The 14,470-nt window shown below is 40.8% G+C and overlaps 1 long non-coding RNA gene across 1 annotated transcript in view; it reads right to left on the reverse strand.

The window, feature by feature from the left end:
* Positions 1-309: 309 nt before the first annotated feature.
* The window catches only part of LOC134517413 (uncharacterized), a 179,344-nt gene continuing 165,183 nt past the window's right edge, over positions 310-14,470 (reverse strand). Inside the window, exon 5 of the long non-coding RNA XR_010071623.1 lies at positions 310-1,559. This is a non-coding gene — a long non-coding RNA (uncharacterized LOC134517413). The remainder of the gene's footprint in view (positions 1,560-14,470) is intronic.

Genomic DNA, 14,470 nt, shown 5'->3' on the forward strand with positions numbered 1-14,470 from the left:
GTAATATACGTATATAATATGCATATGTATATAATATACATGTGTAATATACATATATATGTAATGTGTGGGATAATATAATACATTAGAATATAATACGAAATATGTCATAAAATGTAAAATAACTTATGACATAATATAGAAGATATGTGTAACATGTGACATGCAACACATAGCAGGCAACATGTAATATAATGTACAATGTATGATACATAATGTATAGTCAGTGTAAGCTTTACGATTGCTGTCCCCACCATAATTAAATCGTGCTTTATTTTTTAAAAATCTCATTAAAAAATAACTCTCTGAGCACAAGTAGGCCATTAATTATTTTGTCTAACAGGAGCTTATTCTGTCTGATTTATCTCATCCATGGTAAATGGGTACTGTCATTTCATGTTCTCTCCCTATGAAAGTTTTTCTATGACACCAATCATTTCATCTCCATTCTCTGAAGACCTGTTTCTGCCATTCACATCTTTGAGACGCAGCCGGCAGAACACGCTATTCAAGATGAAGGAGCGCTGATTTATAAAATAGCATTCTGCTGCTTTTTCTATTATTCCGTACTCCATTTTTAGCTGCATTAAAGTTCTGGTTGCCGTCTGACCCCTGTTGTACTCTGCGCAAAGGTGTTTATGAGTACAGGGCCCCTTCCTCAGTGATCACATTAATTCAGACTCCAAACAGGAGACAGATGCTTAAGTGTTTCCTGGCTGGTGTTGCTTCGTATGAAGCACCGAATATCAGATTGCCCAGTACACTGGGATTGAATTTATTTATTTATTTTTTAAGTGTTCAATTCAGTCTGCTTAAGTGGTGAATGATTTGAAATAAAGATTTCTTTTTAATCGGCATATTTCACTATTTTTGTCGGGTTTCCTGTTTTCTAACTAGATCAAGTAACAGTAGCTTTAATAAAAGACTCCTCTCTCTGTCTCTCTGTGGGTTCCCCATCAGGGTCTACGTGTAAGAAATGCTCTTCCACGCTACAACGCCAGCTTGTTCCTCCACTACAAAGAGGTGCCCAGACCACTTCTGATGCAGGAGGGACGGACCCCACGGGTCTCTGGCCCTGAGGCACCGAGAGGTTTCCCTCAGCAGCTCCCAGGCAGAGGCCACGAGAGCCCACAGCACCTGAATTTCCTGTTAATGGCGCACAGAAGGCCAAGGAAGCAATGGCAGTATCTCCATGGTTTGCTAACCAGAACGACAAAATGAAACTAATACTTCTTAGTGAAGTTAATACCTCAATAACTTTGTCACATACCATATTGCTTCAGGAAACAGACCTTAGGGTTCCCCCTGTACCTCGCAGTTGATGCCAGAAAACACCTCCCTGTGGCAGCATGCCAGGGACAGGCTTTACCCATCCAATATCTGCTCACATACCGGTGGACTGACACGGTGCTTGCATAAAGGAAAGCTGCTCCTATGATTTCCTTGTCCACTTTAGTCTCACAACATCTCACTTTGGCTGTGTGATTCCACGAGGCATCCCTCCGGGTTGAAGGAGATTGCTCTGCAAATGGGCTGTTATGTGTATCTAGGTCTATAGGCTGTGAAGGGAAAAGAAATTAAAGAAACGGTTAAAAACAAAAAAAAAAACGAGGGGAAAAAAGGGAAAAAAAATACTCAATCAAGCATGTGCCATTATAGACTCATTTACATACCATAGTGATGCACGGCAGGGAAGTTGCGTATGGTTTGAATCTAAAAGCTCTTGCAAAACGTAACACAACACACACTTGATTCTGACACCGCTTTTTGCTTCCGTGATTTTTAGGCAGAGCAAATGTTTTGACATTCATTCAGAGCTGAACAGAAGCCAAGCCACGCTTTCAAACCAGGGTAAGCGTCTTAAATGACCCACCGCCTCCTTCCACAGAGCGACCCTAGGTTCAGATCACCTACTGGGGAACACCGGTGGGTAAAAACAAACTTCCATTTTCTGCACTTCAGGCCTGCAGACTTTCTGTTGTTACTCATTTTAGAGACCGGTTGTTGTTTTTTTTTCTGTGGCACGGCGGTGGCTTTTTTTTGTTGTTGTTTTTCTTTTTGCCGAGCGCACACTGCTGTCAGTTGGAATACTAATGGACATGAACATAAACATCATCTCCAGGGCTGTTCAATGAAACTATCTAAGGCTGATTGTCTTGAAATTAGCTTGACTCATATCTGAAAATTGCCAGTGATTAGCTGATTATGGTTTGAATTGAACTCAGATTGCTACAAAAAGCTACAAAAAGTCATCCTCAGATATATTCTAGTAAATGATGCCTCAGATGCCTCAGTTGCTGCCAGCGCTTGCATTAGGGATGAAGGTCTATTACCACATCACATTGACGGCAGTCTTTTTAAAATATATATTGTGCCTGGGGAGAACCCATCTCCTGGGGAGAATTCTGTCTTTTTACGTTTTAACCTACTCACTAGGTGAAAAAAAAATAAAATTGAGACATCACAAACAGCAGGACGGATTAAAATATCCTCCCTATGAGAGAAACTTATTTCCTCTCTGTAAATACAATTATTATAATTACGGAGTGGTTCAATTCCTACGAGGAATCATCCCTTCTATACTGATAGTATGTGACATTTAAAATAATTTTAAATAAATCAATGGCCCAGTGCTAACAATGCTGATAGATCTCAGGTTTATTAAAAAAAAAAAGCAGCATTATTTTGTCATAATTATAAAGTTCTGTGAACACTAAGTCCTGTGGATTTAAGGACTTTGATACAAACCACCTTATCAATTTCCCTGTCCAAAACTACAAAGACATACATTTGTCTCATATGTGTCTGTATTTCTTAGAGTTGAAAGAAATACAGTTCAGCTTCCTGAAAATAAGCAAGTCCCTTGTTTCGAAACTGGTCACTTCTGAGCCATGTCTCTGCGTGGCTGACAGTCTGCTCTGCTCTCAAGTGCCTCATTTTTTTCCACCCCAGAGAAAAGTCCTTACAGTCTCTAAATGTGAAAATGTATTTGAGCTCCAGCCCTTCTTGCATTACCAAACGTATCACACAGGCAGATATTCAAAAGGTGTCTGCAAGTCTGGAGTCATTTTATTCACATAAGAGTGGGCAACAGGATACTGCCATGCCACTTTTTTACAGGAATGCTATTCAGAACACTTGCAATCGGTACTTACTTCTTTTATTTTGGTCTGTATTTGTCTTCCCGTGACAAAAAAATATTGTTACTTGGTACCTCTGGTGATGTGAGAAGATGCTAACAAGAGTCCTGCACTGGGACCACCCACATCTCTGATTCTATGATTTGGGTCATAAGTTTTGGGGTAAGGATTAGGGAAACAATGAAGACATTGTCGGACACGTTAGTGGTAAACGCCATTATGGAACAAACAGATGAACACTAATTGCCAGGAGCGGGTGGCAGTCACAGACCCGTGGGACACCTCAGTTGGAAGGGACGCCAAGAGGCTGCCCCCCGGCTCCAAACGCCACTCTGTGCCAGGCAGCAGTGATGACAGACCAGGTCGTTCAGGGGTTGTCACCCACTGCAGGAACCCAAGGACGGGGTGTCTGCACACCTGGCTGCCATGTGCAATACACAGCTTAACTCTGTCCCTGGAAAATGGCAAGCTTCAAGTAAATCTGATTTTTTAGCATTTCCAGGCAAGAGCCTGAAGAATAGGGTCCAGTATGACATGTGAGCGTCACTTTTTACAGTCGAGATGAGGGATACTGGGGTGGTTTCAGGGACCAGTGCAGGCATGCACTGTCATAAATGACTGGAAAAGTGGCTAATAGGGAGGGGATGACATCTGCTCGTGATAGTAAATGTGGTTCTTAAAGGAGAGGGGCACACCTTCAGGTCCACAGAAAGAACCGCTGAGACTTAATGACTCTTAAGTGGTTAAAGGAAAATTATTGTTAAGAGATAAAACAATAGCAGAGGAAACTCAGTGCCAGAAATGAACATGGGAGACCCTTCCCACCCCCCTGCAGCTTTTCATATGAAATGATTGTTTCTGTCCGGTCTCTAACCAACAGGAAATGCCATACCCATACGCTAGCATTAAGGCAGCATCAGCACAGCGCTAACAGTCAAACAACAATAAGAAGAAAGGAAATCTGATATTAGGAATCTTAAGCCAGACACAGAGCCCAAAAAAAGCCATCATTAGACATTATATAAATCTCTGTTTTGCCTACATCACGGTTACTGCTTGTGGTGCTGCTTTCTTCCCTCTTCTCCGTCTCATAAAAGGGTGTAGAGAAACTAAAGGTGGGACTAAGGATGATCAAGTATCAACCAGCTTCTCCCGGAAGGACTAAGTAAAAAAGAGCACTCCAAAGTGTAATGTGTCTAAGTACGGCTTTGTAGAGGATGATAAAATCTGGGCAACAGGCGTGGGTGTGTGTCAGAAATAGTCATAGTTATCTCGAACACAATGACTAGGAACAATCGAAGGAGATAAGCAGATGGCTGCTAGTTTCAAAACAAACATAAGGAAGTATTTCTTCTCTTGGTATGAATTTATGCTGAGATAAAGCTTTGCTTTAGGCTGCAGGGAATCAAAACTGAACAAGACACAGCCATGGAGGAAAAAAAATCCAGTGAGGATAAAGAAATTAAAAGACGGTATGTGTAGCTCAGAAATTAGCTGCCATAGAAATTCTTGATGGGTGACAGAGTACTCTGGGGACATCAGTCTGCACTTGCCTTGTTCCTAAGCTCATACCCAGGTGTCTACTGGAGATATAATGAGGGGCATGTTGAACTAATGCAGCCTGGCCGGTCTCATGTTCTCCTTCAGGCTCTCGCCGTGCCATAAACAACAAATGAAAGGGCTTAAAAATGTTAAGGTTGCTAAAACTATTAACTTCTACATGGATGGAATCAGTGCTTGATGACAGAAGATTTGAGAAGAAATATGTGATGTCTGTGTGGTTAAAAGCACAAGGTGGACCTCTTAAAAGACACATTTTACAAATGCCGTCATGCTATTTAACACCTAAAACTGAGTTCTGACCTTATTTAGTTAGTATATATTCTTTGTCTGTCCACTTGCAAATTAACTTGAGTGACTAATAATTTAGGTTTTACGAATAATTTAAATAACCATTAGAATCTCTCCCATTACATTAAAGAAAATGGGACTGTCCCCTAGTCTTCATATTTAAAAAATAATTTAAAAATTATTTACTCCTACTCTACATGCCCTCAAAAGTTTCAAAGTCCATGCAAAAACAAAAGAAGAAAACATGTAGCTGGAATTTTAACATCTGCCTTTTAAGAAAACCCAAACATTTTTTATGCTAATTAAAACCTAAACAAAAGGCTTGCAACAAAGGTGAATCAGCCATTCCCAGGCCTTTCTGTTCAGCACACTGATGGGAACAAACTAATATTTTATTTTATTACTTCTTCATTTCAAATTAAGGTTTTTGAGTACAGGGTAGCCTTAGTGTCTTAGGACTTTGAAATGGTCTACACAAAGAAACCTACAATTAGAATAGCAGATAGATGCATAAAATCCATGCCTAGATCCATAAAAATCAAATAAAGATCACAGTACTAATTAGACTCTCTTCCCCTAGTGACTTTCTTGCATTATCTTATTAAACAGAAGTAAAGTTAAAGATACAAACTGAGAAACCTCAGGAAAATTATTGATTTTTATGATGACTCAAATGACCGGCTATTTTTCTCCCTGATTGAATTCTGACTCCTTTTTCACCAAGAAGGGCCACAGTCCCATGAGCAGGACGGATGCTTCATCTCAAGGGCTTGGGGAAAGCCTGCAGCGGGCACTCAAAAGCCCCATCTCCTGCACCTGGTGAGTCTGTTGTAGCTCCATAAAAACAGCTCCAGGGCATTCCTCCCTGTGCCCATGGCACTAGCAGCGAGGCCATTCATCCTGGACTCTCCCATGGGGTGGGAAGACCTTAACCCTTAAAAGAGGGTTAATACCCCATTTTGTGCGTGTTAGTGTGCATGAGGTGCTCTTGTGTGGGTGCAGGAGGACAACCGGGGCTCTCAGAGACTTTAGCTGCCTCCAGAAATAGCTGCCCATCCACAAGGCTGCAAACAGGTCTCCATGGAAGAGCCTTGCCATGCAGTACCGGGGTGCGGAACTGGCCCTCACAGTGATGGTGACAGCGCTAAAGAAAACAGTGAAAGGTTGAGATTCCCCCCAATACTGGCATCCAACTCCAGTTCTGTCAGTACCAATCATGATGCATTAACAACTAAGCCAGGATGGCAGCCATTTAGCAAGCTTAAATATTTAATTTAGGAACAATAGCAGGTCATTTAAATAATTAAATTCAAAGGAACACGCAGACAACTTACAACACCGTAACGGTTTCATTTTGTTTGACATCAGTGTGTACATTAACTACAAAAGTAATTCTAAAAGCGCAGGAGGTGAGCCAGTGGAAATGCCGTCAGTGCGTTGGCTTGATGCCCTGCTGCGGCTCGTCCTAGGCGGATGTACACTATGTAGGTGCTCAAGTCACTTCTCCCCGCACTTATGCACACACAAATACACCCAGGCCAAAGAACTGTGTTGCGCTGCATCCTTTACCTTGGCCAGAGTTCAAGAGAAAAGAGAAAAAAAGGGGGAAAAAAAAGGAGGCTATTGCTGTGCTGGCTGCTCTTGGAGCACCATCCCTTGTCTTGGCCCTGGGATACCCCAGCTGGCTGGAGCAGTGGATGCGACATCTTTTCTTATAGGCCGCCATCAGTCTGTACATAAATGCAAAGGCAGTGCAGCCTCGGGCACTGCCTGCCGAAGTGGGCAAAACAGCCCTTGACGCTGCTGGCCGTGTGGCTCCTCACGCTGCAGCGCCGACAGCGAGGATGGCTGCTCTGCCAACGGCTGCCTGGCAAGGGGTGTCTAGGAAACATGATGAGGAGCTCAGGGTTGCCAGGTCCTATGAGTGTGCCAGCTCTCAAAAGAGGTGTTTTGTTTTTTTTATTTTTAAAATCCAAACTAAAATAACGAGAAATCAAAACATTTAGACTCAAATCAATTTGATATGAACACTGTTGATGTCACCTAAGAAATATTATATAAACATAAACTAATTATATATGTTAACTATTTCAAAATGCCTTATTACTATCTCTTAAATAACTACTTTGCCATAGGTAAATAAAGTTTAGGAACATGTGTAAAACACACACACACACACCAGACTACATTGGCTATGCAGAGTTTTGTATCACTGGCATGAGGCTTGGACGTGGAGCTGAAATGTTAGCTCCTCGCAGGTCAGAAGGCAAACTTTTTTGCACTCATTTGAAATAGCTTTTAGATCAAATGGCAGCATGAAACAGCTGTGGACTGCAAGTCTCCTACCAGCAACTAATGACAAGCTAAGCTAGAAGCTAACGAAACACTGAAAAGGAGTCCTACGATGCCAGGAGCGAAGCAGCCTGCTGCACGGTAAGATGTCAGTCTGTTCACATCACCTACAACTGCCAGCCCACCCAGGCACAAGGACCAGCTTAGCCACTGCTGTCACACCCTACTGACTTTCCCAGACACCACTGGAAAGGCCCCAGTCTGGGCAATCCCTGGTCTACTGAGCCTCTGACGTGCTGGGAGCCACCCTTGCTACGGCTGGGCAACAACTGGGGATGCTGCTCTCTTACAGCTTCACGGCACCTCAAGAGGTTGCCGCCTCAGTGGCCACCTTCACCCACCTGCCATGCTTGCCACTGCCTCAATGCATTCTGCAGGGTGGCCCTTTAATTGCTATAAATGGGTGATGAGTCAGTAGGAAATTTCACTCGGAGGTGCGGAGGGTGAGACCTGTTCGGCTGTTGATGTTGCAGAGACAGCAAATTCCAGCACGGCCAGGAGGCAGATTATACCCTTGTCAGCTGTCACAACAAGGTCCAACAGTGAGTCAAAGACCTAACCTCCACAGCTAAGTTATCTAATGCACAAAAAGAGATACTGTGCTTTTAATAAAATTAAATATAACATACTTGCATAAACTTAATTCTATATGCTAAATATATTAATGGTCAAAACAGTGTTGTTGACAGTCCCATTCCTGCTTACCTCGTTTGCATCGGTTTGATTACAGAAATAGACCTCCAGCATCTCTGCTGGTTTTTATATTTCTCGTCTTCCCATAACGCTGCCTGAATTCACAGGTGGCCTCTCTGGGACCTCGTGTTCCTCTCAGACGTCTATCAAGGCATGGCAGTTTTAATGCCTAGCAGAGGCTGCTGGGGAAACTTACCAACTCTGTGTGTCTCCTGGTATCGTGCCTCCTCGCGAAGTCCTTGCCTTCCCTTTTCCATCCAGTATAATCTGATTTTCTGCTCCTGGGCAGACGCAGCCTGCAAGTCAATGGGAAAGCGAAGGAGACTGCCTGTTTCCCTGCCGCTACTGACAGCTCGCAAACACCGCACCTCGAGCGGCAGCACTGTCCCCAGACACTTGGCAAAGCCGCCTTTCGGATTATTTCTGTTCTCTTCCCACCAGAAAAAAACCCCAACCTTTATCCTATCAACCTATTAGCAATTGGATATTTTACTTAGTGTTCAATTATGTTCCCAAAGAACGAACAAGTTATGAAAGTGCCTTTTGGACTAACATCAAATGCATTTCTTGATGAATTGCAACCTGGTAAACTACTTGGAAGCTTTTGAAACACAAAGTCTATTAAGCCTTTCAATAAAATAATGCTGTAACGTACTGTACTTTTTTTCTCCAAGGATGGCAACTATAACAGAACAATACCCGCTACTGACTGGAGCTTGCATTTGGCAGTGGGGGCTTGTGTTTTCAATCCTGTTTTTCATGGGATCTCAAAACCCCAATTAAGTAATGATGGACCATCACTGTGACAAATCCTACTCAAGCAGTCCCCATCAGCCACAAGAGTAAGTACAGCCCAAGTGCCACTGAAGGGGTGACCACTAAATACAGCCTGGTGGCCTTGGTTTTAAACACAGCTCGCCAAACTCTGCACTCCACATGTAAATAACTAATAGTGAACAGTTGTCTCTTTGAACTAAGCTGAGCAAATGGATCCATTTTCTGGGATCCCTTGGGCAAGGGTGCTCATCCTGCAGGACAGTCCTTAATGTAGGCCAGCTCACATCTTCCAGAAACCAGCCACAACCCTTGGCTTAAACCCTGACACGGATCCTGAACTAGAAATACTTGTTAAAGTTAAAATATTGTTTGCTATCAGCCTTAAATATGGATGACTAAATATGTTTAAGCCTAGTTTAGCTGGAGGATGTGACCTTAGCAAGACTAAATGGCTATCAAAAAATTATGAGCAATTTTCTGCAGTAGATGGAGAAATTAAACTTTGCTGTTTTTCAGCTTCTGTTGTGAATACAACCTTAACATTAACCCCGATACAGAGAGAAACCAGGCAAGGGACTATAACCTCAGCACTAACAATTTCTCCCTAAAGAATAATAGCAAATGCCCTTAACCTTACTGTGTCTTTGCACATAGTTAGAAGATTTTTTTCCAAAGCACCTACAAAATTAACCATATCCCGACTTCGGCTTCTCCAGCATGAAGAGAAAGAATCCCTCAAAACAGCATTTCTGAGATTCCCTGCAGAGCCTGCGACTTCCTGAGGGAACGCTGCAACAGCTAGGGAGGGACAAAAAAGAAGGAAAAGATGTCCAACTCTTTGCGATATATTTCTGAAGCTTTTTTCCTAAAAGACCTATTTATTTTTTTTTTTTTTATAGTGGAAGAACACAGAAACATGTTTGAAATCTGTTTTCTAATTTACTGTGTTCTGAGATGGGTTGGGTGGGGTGATGTTAAAACATACCATTTTTTTAGAGCACATTGAAATAAAACTGCATTAACACATTAACTGCCCTTACTAGGGGCATTACCCAGTGAGCTGTAGAGCTCGCCCGTGTTCTCCATGGACTGCATTAATGAAGTCGGTTCTGCCCTTCAGAGAAACTTGAATCAAGACAAACTTCAGTCATAACCTTTTCTCCCAGACTCAACTGCTTTCAGGATCGTGTGCCAAGGATTAATCTTTTCAGATAGCATTCCCATTTTCCCCAAATATATGGCCAGACTAATGAATTTTCTGCAATAATGAGATGGGTAAAGAACATTTCAAGTGTGCCATTAAAACTTTAAGTAGGTGGGATTTCCAAGCAACATATGCACGAGGCTTAGAAACTAACAGCAATAATCATTCTTATGCATATGAAGCTAAATGAGGAGTTTGTTGTTCAGTAAATCAAAACTTTCTTCTGAACAGGTTAAATCCTTTGAGATTTACGTTTGAAACGTATCCTCTGTCCAGTGGCTCAAACTGCAGTGGCCATAAGTAAAAAGAAGCATCATGCAGGCAGGGTTATAGGTCACTGAAGAAGTTCCCTCAAAACATTATTACACAAAGGAAAAAAAAAATCAATTATATAAATTTGGGTAAACCTCAAACAATAAAAGGTCATAACAAAATCAAACAATTTTGCAAATAATTATGCAATAGTAATCCTCATGAGAATGGTATTCGGAAAGCAGTTGCTTTGTGGTCAACATTAATGTCATCTAACAGCATTTTAATTTTTATTCTGCTTGCGTACTCCAACAGTCAAGTAAAAATGGGAGAAAATCAAAGTGTGTTTAAAATTGCTGGGCTTCTTGTGTGTGTGTGTGTATAATCATGGATTTTTCTCTTCAAAGTATCTCCCTCATTTACCATGAACTAGAGAAGATACACATCTATCTATATACTCTAATTAGAATCAAGAGGTTAAATCACCAAAATACCCTTTCTTTGAAGTGTCTAAGTTGTGATCCCTCAGAGACTCCAGACAGATGGTTTTTTGCTCAAACAGACAAGCCCAGAACGTCATGATGTCATTTTTGCAACACTTGATCTAAAGTGTCCTAGATCAACAAGACGGTTATGGGAGGATTAAGCAAACAACCAAACAAACCCTCCAAAAATACTACAAGTCATATGCTAAGCCAGGACAAACCAATTAAGGGCTTTTGAAAGCAATTTCAGTTTACACCAGTAACACTTGAAGAGTCCACAAGATCAGAGACAGCAAGGGAAGCTTTAGAGGAGGTCACCATTATCATTTTTTGGTGACCAGGGAGAAAAAAGGAGTATTCTGCCAAGGTGCACTTGGAAACAGATGAAAGTATAAATATAGACAAAATTTATTTGCATAAGCTTTCCATTCATCAGTCTTCCAAATGACGAAATGCCTCCAGACCTGTACAGAAATTCTTAACCAACTGTAAAGTAATATCAAAATATAAAGGGGGAAGATCCCTGAAAAGATGCAATTCTAGAACAGTAGACACCTTTTCAGCTGTTTGACATTTATTTGCTTTCTTCAAATGAAGATTTTTACAAAGAAGAAACTTCTGGGTGAAATTCAGCTATTTACTGAAACCTCAAGGCAACAAAGAGCCAGTACAAATAAAAACTCTAGAGAGAATTTCCTACTTAACATGTGAGAAGCAGAAATCAATATAGCTAGGTTAGATAGAGAGACTTGGAATAACTCTTTCATTAAGTGGGGAAGAAAAGCCTTCCTCACTGCACCTCTGTATTTAGGCCATTGTATCACGGGATTTTTGTGTCTGCTAATAAAAAATTAGATATGACTCTATATATGGTGTGGGAGGTGGGAAAGAAGGAAGTGGCAGATAAAAGTATCGCCTCAGAAGTTTATGGAAGTGGATAGAGAACTGGCATTAAAGGCTATTTCCTTGTTACGGTACCTTTTATTATTTATAATTATTGATTTTGGTTTTGTTGCCGTGTTTACTGATGCTGATGCTCTGCTCTCTCATGCAGTACGTTTTCTCCTGGTTTCACTAGCAACTGAAGAATTATGTCCAGGTAAACACACTCTGATTAGGTTTTGCCAGCATCTAAATCAGAGCGTCGGCTGAGTTAATTTAAAACTGTAAGCACAGCCACATCAACCAGCACTTGCTTGGGGCCTTCAGCTTTTGCATAAACACTTGTCCATGAGGTCTGGGCATATAATGCTCAAGCCTGAGACACAGTTTAACTGCTCAGTTAGAATAATAACCGTACCCAGGAACATAATCATGTCTTCGCCTATGCCTGTGTATGATGGAAATATTGAAATAGGTATAGCTAAATTCGGCCATTGATGCAATACCAGTTTGCAATAGTGCAGCTGACACATACTGACTAGAATGGGCATCATCTCAAAGGCACTGCATGTGTAATAAAATAGTTTGAAAAGTGACAGAAACATGAATGACGGGACAAACACTTCCCTGAGACCACCAATTTTTTTCCTAGCAAGAAAACCAGGTCCAGAATGAAGATGCAGCAGATCCCCCCTATCTCATGTATAGCATCGTGACATATGCAGACCTTTTATTGTCAAAAACATTTTCAGCCTCAAGCTATTTCGCAATAAAGTAATATTTTAAATGTACTGATCACATCTGTGTAAAAATAAATGTAGACTCAGGTATTTTGTAATGAACAGACAGGATATCTCCGAGGTTTACAACTTTTGCAGCCATACTCGAAAAACAATCTGCTTTAAATCAAACACCACATTTTTTTGATACAAACTCACTTTGTCAATGTTGAGGCTTAAATCAATATGAGTAATAGAAAGGCATTATTATCATGCACTAAAGGAGTGATGTGGAAGTTTTATGCAGGAATTTTACATCAGCCGTTAATTACCAGTTTTGTCAATATAGACATGAAATGCTCTTACAGTTAGTGTTTTAGAGAAGTGGTATGTGAAATACTACAAAAAATATACAAAGTATTTGCTGCCGGCTAGCTGTACTGGAATAGTATGCTACAGAATACTTTTTTTTAAACAGATTGTATAGAAAGCCAAAATTTAAAAAAAAAACAGCAGTATGTTCTCCTGAAGGTACAGCAGTTTCATCTGCTGCCTCCAGATCAACTTCAGCTTTACAAAGAGGAGGAGAGAAAACAGTGGTCCCTCTGGAGCCACACAACGTGCTAGGGCTCAGCGAGCCTCCTGCAATGTGTGTGATACTGCCTGCAAAACACCTAAAAGAAGGAGAGGAGCTTGCCACCATGGGTCTCATGCTTAAAGTCAGCTGCAAAGACATGGTGAAAACACAGAAACTTTTCTAAAGGCTTTGGACTAGGCATATGCTGGGAAGCCCCACAAATGTGCCAGAGTTTAATAAACAGTGGAAGAATAGCTCTGGACTCTGCACATGGTGGTCAGAAGAGGACTGATTTTCAGGCTTTCTATTTAGTTCATCTCAGCCATCAACCCAATTTGAGAGTGGCATTATTCTAATTTGTTCTATGATCTTACCAAAACCATAGCTCCAAAGATCACAAAGCGCTGGGAGAAGGGCCCATCACAGTCCCAGTCTTCAATTGAGTTTGAATTTCTTTAGTGTGGACCGCTGACAACTATAAATTATTTTGTAGGAACTGATCATTAAAAGAGAACACTTAAAAAACAATTTATTTTAGAGGTTAAAGTGTGGCTGGTTGTTTTAATTTGATTGGTAGTCTTCAAAGAGGCAACATTTTAATTTAAGGGTCAACTTGTTCTGAAAGGCTAACCAATCATGTAATCTAGATAAGTCTCAGTCTAAATAGGATAAAGATGGCCATGCATAATTAAAGTATTCAAAGGCACCTTTGTCAGTTCACTGCAAGCTTTCGGGATGCCTTGAACCATACTAAAGGACCACCCATCGAAGCACATAGTTTAAGAGATCTATCACATTAGTATGGGTAGTGAATCCTACTTTCTACTAAGAACTAATTTTAATATAATTATCCCTATGTGATGAGAATTTGTAAAATAGATTAGCAAGGTTTGATTATCTCTACTTGAGAAAACTTGAAATGTTCCATGTTAAATTCACGAGTTTAACTCCATTAGCTTCTTACAGCTCTTCTGTTTTTACTTCCCCTAGCTCCTTCTCTACTAATGTCACTTAATAAAGCATAACAGTTCATGTAGTTCTGCCTTTAACTGAACACCAAGAAATCCAGTATGCTAGTGAGGAGTGTCTTATAAGTTATTTTTTATTTGCTTCTTATTACAAAGCCTTCTTGGGTGCTTTGCACGTAAGTACCCTACTGTAATGCAAATTTCTTTTTTTTTTCTTGTTATTTCTTACTCAAAGCAAGAGTCATCTTGAAAAAAAAATGAGCAGAGAAATTATAATCTTGAGTTTTGAAGGTCCAAAAAAATAGAACTTTATTTACCTCTTCACACCTATAAGCTATTGCTGACAACCCACCTATCAACTGATACCTAAGGGATCATATACTTTGTCTGCCCCTCCATCTTTAAGTAACTTTTGAGTCTGTTGACCTGTTTCATATGCAATGTGCCCCATTTGCATAAGAAGTGAAGCAACAACAGTTTCTTCCTATTTTCAGAAACTAAAAGACTTTATCCCAGCCCTCTGGCTGGAAGTGGAAGAATAAACATGTGCAGTGGACACTTACTGGCTGC

This window comes from Chroicocephalus ridibundus, chromosome 6, assembly GCF_963924245.1.
Source record: "Chroicocephalus ridibundus chromosome 6, bChrRid1.1, whole genome shotgun sequence".
In the NCBI taxonomy this organism is placed as follows: domain Eukaryota; kingdom Metazoa; phylum Chordata; class Aves; order Charadriiformes; family Laridae; genus Chroicocephalus; species Chroicocephalus ridibundus.